The sequence below is a fragment of the Camarhynchus parvulus genome, chromosome 3 (genome assembly GCF_901933205.1).
Source record: "Camarhynchus parvulus chromosome 3, STF_HiC, whole genome shotgun sequence".
NCBI classification, from domain to species: Eukaryota; Metazoa; Chordata; class Aves; order Passeriformes; family Thraupidae; genus Camarhynchus; species Camarhynchus parvulus.
In genome coordinates this window covers 79,490,798-79,506,962 of record NC_044573.1, presented here as the reverse complement: position 1 = coordinate 79,506,962, position 16,165 = coordinate 79,490,798, and the positions used below count along the sequence as shown (strand labels likewise).

At 38.1% G+C, this 16,165-nt stretch overlaps 1 protein-coding gene across 1 annotated transcript in view; it reads left to right on the top strand.

The window, feature by feature from the left end:
• Positions 1-16,165, top strand: part of RNF144A (ring finger protein 144A) — a 62,922-nt gene that overhangs the window by 8,017 nt on the left and 38,740 nt on the right. The window contains exon 2 of the mRNA XM_030945111.1: positions 6,714-6,796. The gene's annotated coding sequence lies outside the window, so the exon portion shown is untranslated. The remainder of the gene's footprint in view (positions 1-6,713; positions 6,797-16,165) is intronic.

The window sequence follows — 16,165 nt, the reverse complement described above, 5'->3', positions numbered from 1 at the left end:
AATATGTAGAACTCCACTACATGAAAACAGTAAGTGCTGTAAAAAGAAAATAAAGAATAATTTTAAAGACTTGTGTTCCTATTTTATACAGACACTTAATTTTTGAATATGTGCATCAGGTAAAGCACATCATGTTTTCATGCATTTATTGAATGCTCAAAAAGGCTTTGTAAGAGACCCTTCTGTGATTTGCATCATTATGTTCTTCAGGAATCTAAGTGCCAAAGTGACTTTCTCTTTAATTGAGGTGGCTCCTGACATTTAAAACTATTACATACCTGCAGTGTTGAAAAGTCTGCAGGGATCAGAAAAGATTCCCTCATTTAGCAGAGAGATTTCTTTCCTGAATATATTGTGTCCGTATTTCTTTAAAACAAGTTACTTTTCATAATAATACAAAAAGCCCTCTCCAGTTTCTTCTCCTTCATATTCTTCTTCCTACTCGGCAGCCATTCAGTACATGGAAATAAGGAAATGAGGATATTTTGAAATAGGGATACTTTGCATAAATTATTTCCAAAAATATTTGGTGGATTTGAATGTTGACATTTTCTTTGGATGTTGACAGTTAAGGAGTATAATGAAACTGTCATATTAAAAAAGATATTAATTCCTTAGAAAACAATATTGTAAATATAGTGGTTTTCCTCTCAATGCAGTATACTTTTGTAGATATCATCTGTTCCAGGAAAGTACCACAAATGCCAAGTGTGCAGATGCAAAGAGTGGCTTTGGGGCAGTGTGTCCCAAAATGACCAAATGTTGGGCATCTGACAGTACAGCTTAAACTCTATGAACTCTTAATGTGTGAAGGCTTGATGTGCCTGCCAGTGAATGAGCAGTGCTGTATGATGGGAAAGATATGAGTTGTTCCAAAATCTTCTCAGATGATTGTCTGGTGCTAGCCATGAAGACAGCCAGGTTGAGTGGGCCTTTGGCTACTGTGGTGTTGTGAATTGCAGCATTGCATGCCCTGTCATAAATGAGCACACAGAGAAGGGGCTGGTTAATCTGTATGCAGAGCTGTATTTTCTTTTATGATAATTCCTATTTGGATCTTTTCCCTCTTTTCACTCTGTCCCTGTGTTCTCCTGTTTGTGTTAGGAGTGGGGTGTTGGTTAGTTGACTTAGTTTTGAGATTCAATGGGAAACTTGAGGCAGAAAAGTGAAGATAATTTGCATATATAATTCCCTTTTCCATCCAAGAACCACAGTCCTCTCTTAACTGATAGAGTGCCTTTGGGAAATGTCTGATATAGCGCAAGATATAGAAGAGTACTGACAGTCACCTTGAAACAGCTCTCATTCAACAGGTATGGGGAGACTGTCCCCAAAAGTTCCAGGGTTACAGGGAGTACATGCTTTGGGATAATGCCATTATATCAATTTCATCTTGCCTCCTGTTTTGCCTTTATTTTGGCTGTGCAGCTCACTGCCAGTCGCAGTGATGGAGCCATTGCCAAGTCAGTCCATCTGGCTTAGCCCATGCAAAATGCAGCTGTACCTCAGTTCACATCTGTGCCTCTTCCTGTGTTATGGGGCCACTTTGTAGCCTGGAAGGAGTTGCCCAGTGGTTCTCTTCATCCAGTACATCTCCTGTGTGGTCAAGTTTCAAGGGGGAAGGAATGTGAATCTACAGTCTTCAAAATGAGAGTATTTCCTTTTTTTTTCAGTCAAATACCTTGTGTGTTTCAATGTGTCTGAGATTACAGGCAACTTCTTTGGTCCATTTGTGATTGACTGACAAAATGAGGTCAGGTTAAGTCTGTGTTGATTTCTAGGTCAGACTGAACCTTAGACCCTTTTTTAGTTTAATTTCTCTCTAGTACTTGTAAGTGAACAATAACTTTAAAAATATTTGCTAATGAGGGAATTAAAAATGGGTTGATTTTCTCACACAACTGTGAGAAAGTTGCAGAATTTAAACTATTCTTACACCTCACTCAGATCCCAATTATGGTCAAATTATTTTAATATTTTTCCCTAGGAAATTAGACTAGCCTTGTGGAAAAAGCATTTCTTTTTCCCAAAAAATTATATTATTTTTTGAAGTGGTGTGATATGCCTACTCTACCTTTTTATAGGAAAACATACAATATTTAGTCAACACTACTGCATTTAGGGATCTTCTGGAAGGCTTAGAAAAGCTTATCAGGTAAAATGAATATGTAATTGTGATTTCATTATTTTAACCATAGGTTTTGATTGTTTGTTCTTCACTGGGGGAGAAATAAATACAGGGAAGACATTTTCCATTCCAGCTTTTTAATAAGCAAGTGTGTATGTGGTGGGGAATTGTCTTCTCACAAAGGCTCAGTTCTGTGTGCTTTTCTATTATATATATTATAATAAACTTGATAGTTAAATCCAACCATTTCTTCTTAAAAAAAAATCTAAAATGACAAATCTTCTTTAGAAGTGCATCCAAGAGTTAGTAGAGTAGTAATAGCTGTCAAGTTCAAAGCAAAGCTAGCAATTAAATCTTCTGGCCTATCATGCTAGAAATGTCTTAAATTTCCCTGTTTTCAGCACACAGTCTCTCCTGTATTAGTATGAATGGATCTATTAAAATGCCTTTTATCACTGTGCTTTGAGCTTTTCTGTCTTCATGAAATCATGTAGCTGCTTTCTCTAAAAAGCTTTTAAAGAGCTTCCCACATGTGATCTGATGAAAAGCACCTCACTGCTGGGAACCAGCCAGTCGAATAGCTGTTCAGCCGTGGTAACCTGAATATCGCTTGCCAAGAGAAAATGGTGTGGGATATGTAAACCAGAGGGAAGGAGGGGCAGGACTGTAGCAGGTGGGTAGCTTCCTACTCTGCTTCAGGGAATCCATGGGGATTTCATCTCCTGACTTGAGCAACAGCATACTTCAGCTGGCACTGTGCAGCAAGGAGCTTTACCCAGAGTTTGTAAGGGCTTCTCTCTATTCTAAGCTGTATGCTTAAATTTTGCTTAAGTTTCCAGGATGTAGCTCTGTGTCTCCTTGGCACAGGGCTTCAATTTGTTTGTGGCCTGTTCTTGCACAGCAGAATTTCCTTTTGAAAACTGTTGTGTCCCTGGCTGCTGTGGGAGCTGGTGCTGCTGAGGGATCTCATCTTTCTCTCCCTTCCCCCTGTGACTAGGGCTGACAGTGTAGGACTGTATGAAATGCTGTCTCCTGACAAAGCTAAGGAGGCTGCTGAGGATATGTTTTGCATAATCACAAGTTGTCACCACTGCAAGTGAAGTGAGAATCCAAAGCTGAAATTCCTTCTTGTGCATATAACCTGTCAAACCTCATCCTCTTTCCTGTCTGCCCTTTAGCGTTTGTCCTTGGACCCTGTGGCTGCCAGGCTGTGAGCTGCATCATAAGCTCTGACAGGATGAAGTGCAGAGAGATGAGTTCACGGTCATTTGTGCCTCCTGGCTACTCTTGGCTGACACAAAGAAACAGATGACCCATGGGCTGTCGCACAAATATACAGTAGATCCCACAGCCTTTCTTTCCACATCTGCCACTGGTCCTCTGCTGAGGCTGACACAGGTTTTTTAATTCTTCTGCCTGTCAGCTTGTGCCTTTGTACAATACAGTTTTCTTGTTGGAAACCATTACAGCACATCAGCAAAAGCCTGGTGAACGGAGCAGCAACCAGCTGTAAAATATAAAAAAGTAGATAGGTATTTGTGGGAAGTAAGCTATGAATCACAATGTTCCAGGACTGGGCCTAGGCAAGATGCCATTTAACATTTTCATTTCTAAGACAGAAGCTTAAAAAAAAAAAAGGCATTCATAAACAGCGGTTATGCTGTTTACCAGATTGCAATAATAAGTAAGCAGCCACAAAGAATAATTTATTTCTTTTTGATGAGTAAAACCAAAGGTATGTATACAGGATGTAGCTGTTCAGGTTTCTTGGTGAAAAGTTTTCCAGACATGAAGCGTGAGGGGCTGCATCGTGGAGAACAGCAGCTCTGCAAAAGTGTTGGAATCAAGCTGGATACAGGACAAGCAGTGTATCAAGCTGGATATCAGTGCACTGTTATAGGAAGGGAAGATATAGGACTAATTTAATCCTTGGTTGATGGGATTTATAAAATAAATATTTTTCTCCTGGCATGATAGAGGTGTTACTAATGACAATAATGCCCAAATTCTGTATATGATCCTAGTTTTTACATCTTTAAAAGGTCTTTTGAAAACCTTCAGGTGGATAGAAAGAGCCACAATAATTATTAGTGGCCAAAAAATTCCTGGAAATTATGTAATATGGAAAGTGTGGAGTGTGAGCAACTGCTTTTTTTTCCACCTGAATTTTTATTGGTAGTTACTGGATTCCTGTCCAGATAATTTTAATACAGACTTCATGTCATCCAAAGATAAATGTCTAAAAATTGTTGAATGTTGATAGTGAGGTCATTTTTGTGAGATAAATTGTTTAGTTGCTGATGCAGGATAAAACATCAGTAAAAATGATCAAGAGAAAAGGCTGAGAAGACAGAGAATGTTATTAAAACTATGGGAAAAGCATTTGGGGGACAGTTTACATGAATTAAATAACAATCAAAGAGTTAAAATAGCCCAGTGGCATGTGCAGGAGATGGCCATTGTCCTTTCAGAAATTCTTGAGGTTGGATTCATTTGGTTGAACCCTGAGAAAAGTAGGAAGATCTTTCAGGATAAAAGGATACCATTTTATTTGTCTAAGAGATCAGAAAAAAGGCTGCATTTTATGTACATTGTATGCATGTTCTTTCTACAGGATTTAGACGTACAGCTTCTTGTTGAATATAATCATCGTCCTGCAGGCTGGGGGACTGGCAGGATGCTGGCTATTTAAGAAGAGACTCTTGGGAAAGTCTTGGGAGGGGAGATAATTGATTTGTCCATCTGTGTAGAGCTTAACCTAGTAGCTGGATAACTCCTAGGAAATGTCAGAGAGAAGGCTTTTAATTTCCAGTTTGGATAAGGGGAGAGAGAGGGATTTGGAGTAGGAGGTAAATCTGTAAGGTCCTTCTGTAGAGAGGGTAAACTGAATTTTTGTGGTTGGAAGAGATTGCCCAGGAGCAAACAGGAGGAGTGACAAACTCTGCTGATAAGAACTATTTGTTTCCTCAGGATGCCTCCTCCTGCCTTTGCAAGATACAAGTGGGAGAGAGGGCCCCAGGAAGGCAGCGCTGGTAGAGCGGTTAGTGAGGTGCTGGCAAGGGCAAGGTTTTCAGAGGAAGAAAGAGATTAGGAGATGCATAAGTCAGATGAAGCTGATGCAATGACTGAGAGTGTTGGCCCAGGACAAGTTGTGTGCTAAAAACAAAGAGCTGGCAGAAGAGAAGAAAAACATCTGTGGTAGAGCTTTAGGAAATGAGTTTGAAAGCAACTTAAGCACTAACCATACCCTGACTGTACGAGAGACTGCATTGACAAGAAAGTGTGTTGTACTAAATTCTTTTTAAATTAATTTTCCTCCTCCTATTCAGAGTGTGATAAACATAACTAGAAACACTGTCTGAAGAGCTGCATGGAAAGATGAGCAGCTGCAGCTGTGCAAACCAGTAAATTGCCCTTCCTGCCATTAGAGAAAGTGGTGAATCTCTCCAGGTTTCCAGCCCAAGGCAGGTTGTATGCCTAGGCAGTATTTGTTATCCATGTAAAAGCTACTTATCTTGCTGTCAGGGTACTTGGAAAGTGTGTAATAATCTGTGGTGTTCAGGTTAACAATCTAATACATCCCTTGGACCTTCTGACCCCAAGGTACAGGAAACTGTTTTCTTATTTTACAGGTAGATAGACCATAATGAAAATAATTTTTTATTTTCCTCCTGAAATGACAGGATAATTTAGGAAAAGGGCAATAACAATTTTTGTCAGTTTTCCTAATTTTCAAGCAAGATTTCTTTTAAAGAAGTAGGAGGGGAATGTTGAAGTGCGGAGGATATGGAAGAAGTGATGGGGGAACCTTGTTTTGGTGACAGAGCTGTTGGCTGAATAATTGATCAGTAGCCTAGAATTTTGGAGTACATGTATCTGAGCTTTTTTCGAGCACTGGTTGCCTGAGTAACAGTAATTACTGTTTGTTTTTTCTAGAAGTAGGGTAGATATTTTTCCCATATCACATCTCCCTCTAAATGGAAATCACTGGAGAATGAGAATGTTGCAGAATGAGAATGTAAAAATACTTATATTTAGGAGTTTTAAATGTTAAGGCATACTTCAATAATTACAAATATTTTTAAATAGCATGTTGTCTAAAACTTAAGATGAATAAGGAAGATGAGAATTTTGTGTGTTTGGCTATAAACTTATTCCAAGCTGCATTTTTTAAAAATATTTGATAACAAAGGACAGGCTTTTATGTTCAAAATCTACATACTCAGTTTAAGTAAATAAGTTTTATGAGTATTTGTTGGAAAGGAACTCAGCTGATATTTTATTTCTGTGAAAAAACACTATTGGATAAATTTGAAAAATGGGAAATAGCTTGCAGCGAAAGTAGGACTCCTGCCAGTTGCTGTTTTCTGAATTCATAGAATCGTGCAACTGTTTCATTGAAAAAGACCTCTAAGATCATCAAGTCCAACTATTATCCCAGCAGCACGAAGTCCACCACAAAATTTTGTCTGCTAGGACTGTACTATCACACAATTTTAAAAGCTGCTTGGCAAAATGGAACTCTCAGTTCTGGTTTTATATGGTCAGTTGAAATAAAGCGTGACGCTTATCTTTTGTCTTTCAGGCTTGTCTAACACTACCAAAATCGTGGACTGGTTGGTGCTTTCTCATGGGATCCCTGTGACTGACAAAGGAGAGATTGTTGTGGTAGGTGTTTGCCTTGACTGTCTTGATAACACTTGACCGGGGCACAGACAGATGCAATTTTCAATGCAGCCACACTTTCATAGGACTCTTATGCCAACAGAAGCTGTGGGAGGGGAAAATTATGCCTGAGAGATGGGTTTTACAGTCTTTGGAATTAATCTTGTGGTTCCCCATAAAAGTGGAAGCCGCATAGCCTGGGGTAGTGTAAGAGGAGGGAATTTGTCAAAGTTTGCTTTTAATTATGGAGCTCTACCATGAAAAGGGTTGGTTCATTTACCAAAGAAATGTAGGAAAACAACCAAATCTGCCTTCTAGTTAGCTTCGTAGCAAAATCCAAGTCACAGGGACTTGTTTGATAGCAATCCTCAAAGCATAGTTTAATGGTACCACCTAAAATGGGCTCACTAGGCTTTCATTTTTAAATCTCTACATAGCATATGTATGTGTGTATATACACACACATGTATAAAACACAAAAATATATCTCCATCTCTACAACAGAGCTTGTTGTGCTCTCATATATGGTTTTTGATTTAATAGTTCTATTTCCTGTGTACTCCATATGTCCCACATACTTCATACTCCAAATAAGGGAGAGAGATAATAAAATTATTTCCTTTTTGAGATAGCTACTGTCCTATATGTACTTGACAGCAAATTATTGATATAATATATTGGTTATATATAATATATTGGTTATATATAATTATTGCTAGAATATATTGGTATCTGTATCTCCAGTCAAACAAAAAACAGCGCATGTTTAGTTTTAGATCTTTTAGAAGGCAGCGGAACTTGTGTTTAAATAATGAAAACTTATCTGTTTCTCTCTGGTTTGGAGAAGGTCATCCTGCGAATATCACTACAGTCACAAGTTCTGCATTATGCTTGCTCTAATATATGGCTATATGCAGAAGTAATGGCATTTTTAGCTTCTTTTATTTTCTTGAGCTTGTGACCTGCTGTTAGTAGCTATCCATTTTTCAAGCAATGCTGCTTTTGTATACATTGATATTCTGGAAATAGTACTAAAAAGTCATACCTATGGACTAGCAGGTTGTTCAATATTTTTCTCTCCTTTTCTTTGAAACTCATATTCTTGGCTTATCAAAGTGTAACGGTGTTCTTACTTGACTTGTTTTGACTACTGGAAAAACCTCTTGTGAAAACATAATCATACCCTCATTGGCTTATATTTAAGTATTGAAGATTTAATGTAACAGTCTGTATGCTCTGCTTGAGTAACATATCTTAATATAAAGCAGTATTTCTTAATTATGTAGCTAGTTTAAATATTTTAATTTTTTTTCTGCTCCATTGTGTAGTACTAAGTGGAAAGGTCTGTATTTTCACATCTTTTTTACAAGCAGAAAATCTAAATGGGAGGGGAGAAGAAGAGAGATAACATTTATTTTGAAGTCAAAATGTCTGATACTGTCTTTCATATACCTTGCTTAAAAAAAGTTGAGGTTAAAAAAAGTAAATCTACAGTTTTATTGTTTTCTTCTTTAATTTAACTAGTTGATTTAAAATTTAAATACAAAGAAACAGAAAGATTTTTTTCTTGTCCCTTGCAGTGCTATATTTACTTTCATAAACTTTCAGCTTATAAGTAATCAGCATTTTTCCTACTTTTAGAAAACTATGCTAGAAACATATCATTAATTCCTGATACTTAAAAACTTGAAAATCCTTATAAGAAGTGGGAAATGGCAAGTTTATACATGTCTATGCTTGGGGTCAATGATTTCTTGAAATAGTTCCCCTTCCATTTAGTGATGTTCTTTACTTTGCATCATGGGTATTTAGGGAGTGACTACAGCTCTTCTTGATCTCCTTGTGGGAAGCCTAGCCAAGGTCTCTCAGCCTCTCTCTCCCTTCCTTCAGATCTCCATCCCTCTCCTGAAGAGTCCCATCATAGTCATCTGCCTCTGCACCCATTCACCACTGTGCTCTTTCAGCAGTGCAGCTTCTTCTGTTCTCACCTTGCTGTTTGTTTAGTTTTCTGCTGAGGTGCCTCTAAAGATCCTCAAACTTCGCCAGGTACCATATCCCATTGTCTGAAACATGAGAGAAAAACATGTGTAACGTATTCTCAGGAGCTGTGTCCGTTGTCTTGGAAAAGCATGCATAACTGGTCAGTCTTTTTTTCATTTTCTCAAACAAGTGGAAACCTAAGTTGAGTGTGTTATGTTCCAGCAAAAGTCAAACAGCTGTGAACCTGTAGGATCTTTCCTGGCCTTTGATCAGTGTGAGGGCAGCTCTGACATCTTGTGAGCATACATGGTTAAAATGTGTCTTGGGTTCTTGAATCTTTCTGCTGCCTTCCAACCCTATTTCACTAAAATGGCTCTAAGGGATTACTGAAATGGAGCATGTCCTGGCAGAGATCTGTATTGGAAAATATTTGTGGCACACAGATGATCATGAGGTATTTGTGTAAAGAACAAGAACATACCATACATAGCTCAGATGATTAATACAAAGCAGAGTAGCATTGCCCTCTGATTTTCTTCGTCTGGCAGGCAAGATCCTGCCACTCCTGTCTGTGTGATAGTGAACCTAGGGGGACAGCTCATTGATCTTTCCTAAGCATCTAAAGAGGCTTGTGCTCTTGTCATCTTCTTTAGACATGCTTTCATAGCTTGCTCCTGCTCACTAATAGGGAGAGAAGGGAGCAGATGGGGAAAGTCAGAGTTTGCCAGTAAAATGCAAAATTCTTCTCTAATGATCTAGTGTTGGCTTGAAATTGTCAGATTTTATATTAGAACTGATAATTTCTGTTCCATTGTTTATAATCTTAAAATAGTTCTAATGTTTCATTTCACTGTGGAAGGAAACAATAAAAATATTTTGGCTTTGCTTCAGATAAAGATGTTTTCTAAGTAGCTGTCTGTAACCTTAATGGCAGTTGAGACCTATATAAACTTTATCATTGTACCGTAATTTAGTGACAAGTGTGTGATCAAGATCTAGTGATACAGTAATAATTTGAATTATCATAATCATCATTATTAATTTATATCTTATAGCAGTAGCCAAAGAGACAGCTTGGCTCAGTCCAACATAGGAAACTGGTAACTAAAATAAAATTTGATAAAGATGTAAATATCTGTCTACAAATGTCAAAGTATTTTTTCAGCCTGTGACATAAGGAATTACATTGTGGAGGTGACAAACTCATTCTGTGATGTCAGCCACAAAATAAAATTTATTTTTAATTATAGTTAATGAGACAAGATGAAAATCTAAATGTATTTATTGGCCTTAGTCAAAAAAAACTTCCCTACTAATAAAGAAGGGTTTGAGGGTGGGAAATATTTATCAGTATGCAACATTTTAGAAAGTAAATTATCTCTGCTCATACTTAATCCATCTGCATTTCTTTGTTTACCTGGTTGTTTATGTGTTTGGGTCTGTGGCTAGCTCTGATCGACCTGGAAGTGGTTCTGACCAGGTGCGGCCTTCTCAGCCTTCATTGCTTTTAATTCTTAGTTTTGAATGCCCCTCTAGTGCTGCAGAAGAACTTGGCATCCTATTGAAATAAATAGCTGTAGATTGCATTTCTGAGGCTTTGTTTCAAATGTTTTTGAGTGTTTTTTCCCTATATTTTTTTCATTTTGTTGTTGCAGGCAGTTTTTTTTAAAAACCAGTATTAGCTTCTAATATAGGAATGTTCTGGGATCTCACCATATACCAAAACCTGATTAGGAGTTATTTCTCACCTCTTTTGAAGTTTGCAGAAATAAGTCTGGCTGTGAATGTTTACTTTTCGTATGGATGCTATGTGCATGTGGCATTGGTTTTTTGTAGTTTGTTCCAGGTTCTATAAAATTGATCACCTTTCTTTTAAGAGGGAATTGCAAGAGTTAGTGTGTTGGGGATGGTTAATTTTCTCCAGCTCAGCGTGTGAGAAAGGAAACAGAGGACACTGGCTACTGCAGATGTACGGAGTATTAAATGTGCTGGAGTGTACTGGCAATGCATGAAGCAGGGAAAGAGGCACAAGTCAAGACACTTGTCTGCTGTTGTGTATTTTGACCTTTATAACGTTAAGTAACCACTGCACACCTTGCAGCAATTTTTTTGTCTTATGCAACAGAATCTTGTTGCTGCATAACAGTCGGTTCCTAAGCTTTCACAAGCTTTCTTCCACTTTTTCTATTTTTTTAATGCAATGTATACAACTCCATTACAGCAGTACTTGAGAAATTTTCTTGTCCCTAGATTCAGACATTACAGTGGAGCCTCTAATTTTCTCTGAACAGTTTTTCATTCTCCTGGTAAGGTATTGATCCTAACAAGAATTGATAGCTCTTTCTGGTGTTCGTGTCATGTCAGTATTACTAAATCTTCCTCCCATCCCTAGTAGTTACAAATTCATCTCTTCCTGTTTTCTTCTGGCTTGCATTTTGCATGTCTCAGTCCAGTTTCAATTTTCTAAAAAATTTGCTGGTTGGCTTGAAGTAACACTGCAGAATAAGGACTGCCAATGGGAATGAAACTGCTAGAGAAATCTGGATCTCAGAAAGGGAAGCTTCCCACTTCATCCTTTTCTGTCATGGTAGAAGGCTGATTTACAGCTTTCCATATCATTCAGCAGTCCTTTTAATGTTTCTGTTATAAATTGAGGTGCTGGTTGCCATTTCTGTCAAGCCTTGAGCTCAGGGCTGGGGAGGAAGCAGGTTGGTGGCTGGTCTGTCAGGCATAAGCTGCGCAAGCAAGCTGGTTTTCTCAGGGGGTATGGAAAGAACTTCTCCAAACACTTGGGAGCCCTCTCAAACCTCAGCACTTTCTGTTCCAAGCCCAGCAGCTACTTTTCAACACTGCTTTCTTTAACCAAACAGCAAAGCCAGTCTCCACAGAAGAGAACATTTCATTTTGAGTGTTAGTAGGGAAGGCAGGAGAGAGCACAAACTGTCTGTGTCACAGGATAATTATATTGTCTTGTGCACTACATACCACTTTGCCTGCTTTTTCCATCTGCTAACTCTCTAACCACTGCTGTCTTTGCAAGAAGCCAGACCTCCTGGTTATTTCAGGTCACCAGCAGATATTGTAGCATCTTCTTCAAGCCAGCTCAGGTGATTCAGATCTGTGGTTAGAAGTTAAGCTCAGTTTGTTGCCCAGTATTAAAGTGTTGTGCCCACGTATGAGAGCCTGTATTGCTGTTCAGTACCTGGGCGAAGGAGTCTCTGCCCAGCACAATGAATTCTTACTCTAGTGCCATTTATCTGTGTCCATATTCATTCCTTTTATAGTCCTTCAATTTTTTTATACTTCTTTATTAGCTATTTTTACAAATGGTTGGTTACTTTTATTAGTTTTTAACAACCACATGGTTAGAAGCCCCATGTGTTCAGCTTTTGCTTAATATGTTTTAAATCTAATATTTGGATGACTCCTGGTCTACATATCCTTTTCATTTTCACTGTCTCCCATGGGCCTTCTTTAGTGGGGTTTGGGGTTTTTGTTCTTTTCAAGTGCAGATAGATTATGAATGTGCTGGTAGTTACTGACCTAGTTGTTTTGTCAGTCATATTCCCAAACTCCCTATTAACTCAACTGCATGACTTCAGCCGTTAGACTTCATGGGGTTAGAGTTTATGTAGCACTGCCTTGGCTTACAGTTGATTCCCTATGTCTGATGCTAAATCCTCCCTATTCCCCATCTAGAACAGAGTTTGTTGTGGCTGAAAAAAACCCTGAATTTATTCTGTTGCATTATAGGCTCTTCCTACACTGCTCTGCTCTAGCCTTTCCCAGCACAGTGAGTTCTGAGGGCCACCAAGCGCCTTGGTTCAAGTGGAGATGCTCTTGCTCCCATCTGTGCTCACCAGCATAAAGGAGATACACTGCTTTGTGTCTCATCGTCTTGAAGGAATGGCTTGTTCCAGCTCTTTTGGTGAAGCAGCAGCCAGCTCCTGTGCTCTTCTCTCTTGTTTGTTTTTTTAAAGTAGCACTGCTTTGCTCTTGCATCTATTTAATTGGTTTCCTGCTGGAAAGAAACTCAAGGGCTGCCTGTGCCAATTAACTAGGACAAAATACTGTTAGTAGACAATGTAGGATTTACCCAAGGATTTCAGAAAAGAAATGTGGGCTACCTTTGATGGTTCAACAGTTGTTCTGTTCAAAGAACAGTTGTTCTTTGGTGGTGGGCTGTTGTCGTTAAACATGCAACATGTTCCAGGTTTAGTTCCTTCCTGAAAGCTTTTTTTTTAATGCATAGTTTTAATATTGACAAACTATTTAATCCCAATAGTATGTCAAATTTTTAAGTCCTAGTCAAGCATTTACTGTCTTTGGTCAAAAAAACCAAACACCAACAAAACCTAGAGAATGACTTAAGGCCTGTTAAACATGTCAGTCATGTGGTAGACTATATTTAAGAACATTAATAGCCATATTTAAAATGAAATTTCTATTATTGGCCTCCTAGATTGCTAGGTGCAATAACTTCAGCCAAGAAAGAGCAGTCAGATTGAGTTTGTTACTAGGAATATCTAAAAACCAACCACAAAACCTAATTTTAAACAGTGGATTGTAATCCATGTTATTTGGTTTAGAACCCCTTCAGCAATTCTTCCCTAAATGTCTATTTTAAACCAGTCTTTTAGACCTCTGGCTGTTTTTTCACAATGTCCTGAACATAAAACACTTTGACCATTAAAGTAAATAGGAAAAAGTAACAACTTAAGAACTTTAAAAATATATATTTTTTTAGTACATTGGATTCCCTTTAAATAGAGAGGTATGTTTGAAGAGGTGGGCGGTGGTGTGTGTGCCATATTACTTGGTTGGGACCATAATGAACAACCTCATCTGTGATCTTCCCAGCAGCTGGAAAGAGGGCAGGCTTCTGTGGTTTGTGTCTTGTTTGATTTGGGAAAGCATGAGTTGAACTTGGAAAGTTTCCTACTATCTGAAATGTACACTTGACCTCTGGGAAGTGTAGAGTATCTTTGCCTACCACTTTAAAATTCAGTCTTTTCAATAATAACTTTTTAAGAAAAATAGCCTTTTTTTTTCTTTATTCCTTATTTCAGTGTTAACTTGACTTGATTGGTCTACTTTTTTTGGACTGTATACAAAGGGATGGAAGCTACAGGAATCAGAACTGCTTGGACAAATACTGTATCAGGATGCTTCCTGATGCCCAAACAAAAAAAAATGGTTGCTCACTAAATTCAGCTACTCATGTTTTCTGAGGCAGAGAATTTAGTACCAAGGCTATTACTATTAGTTGAATTGTCTTACAGCTTGTTTGTATTGATGTAAACTTCTGTAACTTCTGGCCCACTGCAGTGTGCGCCATGCAAACATTAGAGAATCTTTTCCCCAGAGGAATTTGCAGTTATTTCTGTTAATAAACTTGTTTGGGACTGTTCTGAGCACCTATATGAATATATGTCAATGTCCTGAAAAGGTTTTTTGCAGACATAACCAATGTCCAAGGTAAAAGGCTTGACACAGTTATTTTACATAAGGAGAAACGTGTTTTCAAAGAACTCTTAGCCTTTTCCTGGGTTTTGTTTTTGTGGGATAAACTTTAGTTACCTTTTTAGTTACTTTTTTGGTAATGGACAGACTGATCATTTTTACCTCTGGAAGGAGCTCATTTTATGAAGTGGCTTAGGGAAAATATTGTGCATGTAAATGCTTTTAAAATATAAGTATCACTGCTTTATTTTATTTCCTTCTTTAGGAAATAAGATTACTTAATTCTGATAATTTCACTTCTTCTAAAAACCATCAGGACTCACTGAAAAGCTCTTTGTTTACTTTTTGTTTTTAAAGCTTTTTTTTGTAAACCCTTAGAATAATAACCACAAGGTTAAGCTGCACTAAAAATGCTTTTGTCCTTGCCAGAATAAGTCTATGCAAATTTCAGTCTCTTTATGCAGCAAACCAGATCTCTCTGCTGGGAAACTGAAGAGCAAGTAGGTGTTTTCCATCTGTGTGCCCAGTGTGCTTTCTGCTAGTAAGCAGGTCAGCATTATGACCCACAAGATGTGTAGTGGGGACTGTGTTTCAGCATCCTTCCTGCCCATGTGCAGGAGCATATAAAAGTTACAGATTGAGCAAGATGTGGGTGGTTTGTACAGATACAAAACCCAAAAGTGCTCCAGTAGATGTTCAGCATGGGGTGTATCCTGAACACCAGGACTGGCTATCAGTTGCAACATCTGTGTTAATTTGGGGAAGGGGTTAATATGGTATAGGAGTGCTAGGAGATGATGCAAAACAATAGCAAGCAATTCCTCTCTTGAGTAGGCTGTCACATGCACTGCATACCAAATCTACAGCAAAGTACTCTCGTGTACTAGGTATTAATGCCTGCGCCATTGGTACCTGAGGTGTTCCCTCTTTAACAGGATGAATTATGGGAGTATGTAGAAGATGTAAGGGATTGTCTTAAGTACCTTCAGCTTTCTCTTCATAGCAATACAGTGCTATGTAGTGCTAGGCTACACTAATACACAGATGCCATGCTAAGGTACCATACTTTTTTATTTATATTTTTATTGCAATTCAAATTGATTTTGCTAACTTGATGTTAGAAAAGCTTTATTTAACTGATTTTTTGATAGCTTATTCTATTGGTATATTCCTAGAATAACTTTTGACATCTCTTCTGTTTGTGTAACTCAAAAGCCAAGTCTCTTCTGTAATAGTAAAGGTTTAAAATCCCAAAGATTGAAATAAGAGTGGGTCAAGCTGGAAGGGACTGCAGTAGATCATACAGTCCAACCTCCCTGCTCAAACAGGGTCATCCTGCAACACATGGCACAGATTTGTGTTCAGACAGTTACTGAATTTCTCCAGGTTTCTCTGGAAAACCTGTTCCTGTGCAGTTATCTCCACAACAAAGAAGTTCTTCCTCATATTCAGGTGGAACTTTCTGTGTGTCAGTTTCTGCCTACTGCCTCTTAAATTAGTCCTACTGATTAATTTATTTAGTAAAGTGATTTGCCGCTGTAGAGCTTTCAGAAGCTTGTTCTTAACATTTTGTTGTAAATGAGGAAGGAAACTATAGTTCAAGTGCCAAAATTTAATTTTTGATCTTAATTTGCTACAATTATTCATTAGTAAAAGGAGAAAACTAAATGTAAACTAGAAGTAATAAACCAGAGACCAACGCCTATTGACTTTTGAGCTGTCCTCACGTGTAGAAAGTGGTACAGAGGAAATCACAATAGAATTTCTCTGCATATGTTTCCAAAATCAAGAGGTCTGTAACTTACTGTATTTGTTACCTAGACAAGGGGAGCCCTGACGGGAGACTTTCCATCACTGTGGTGATTCTGTGCTCTTTTTTCCTTCCCTGTTATGCTTTCAGTTATCTCTATGTGCCCTCAGTACTTCAGT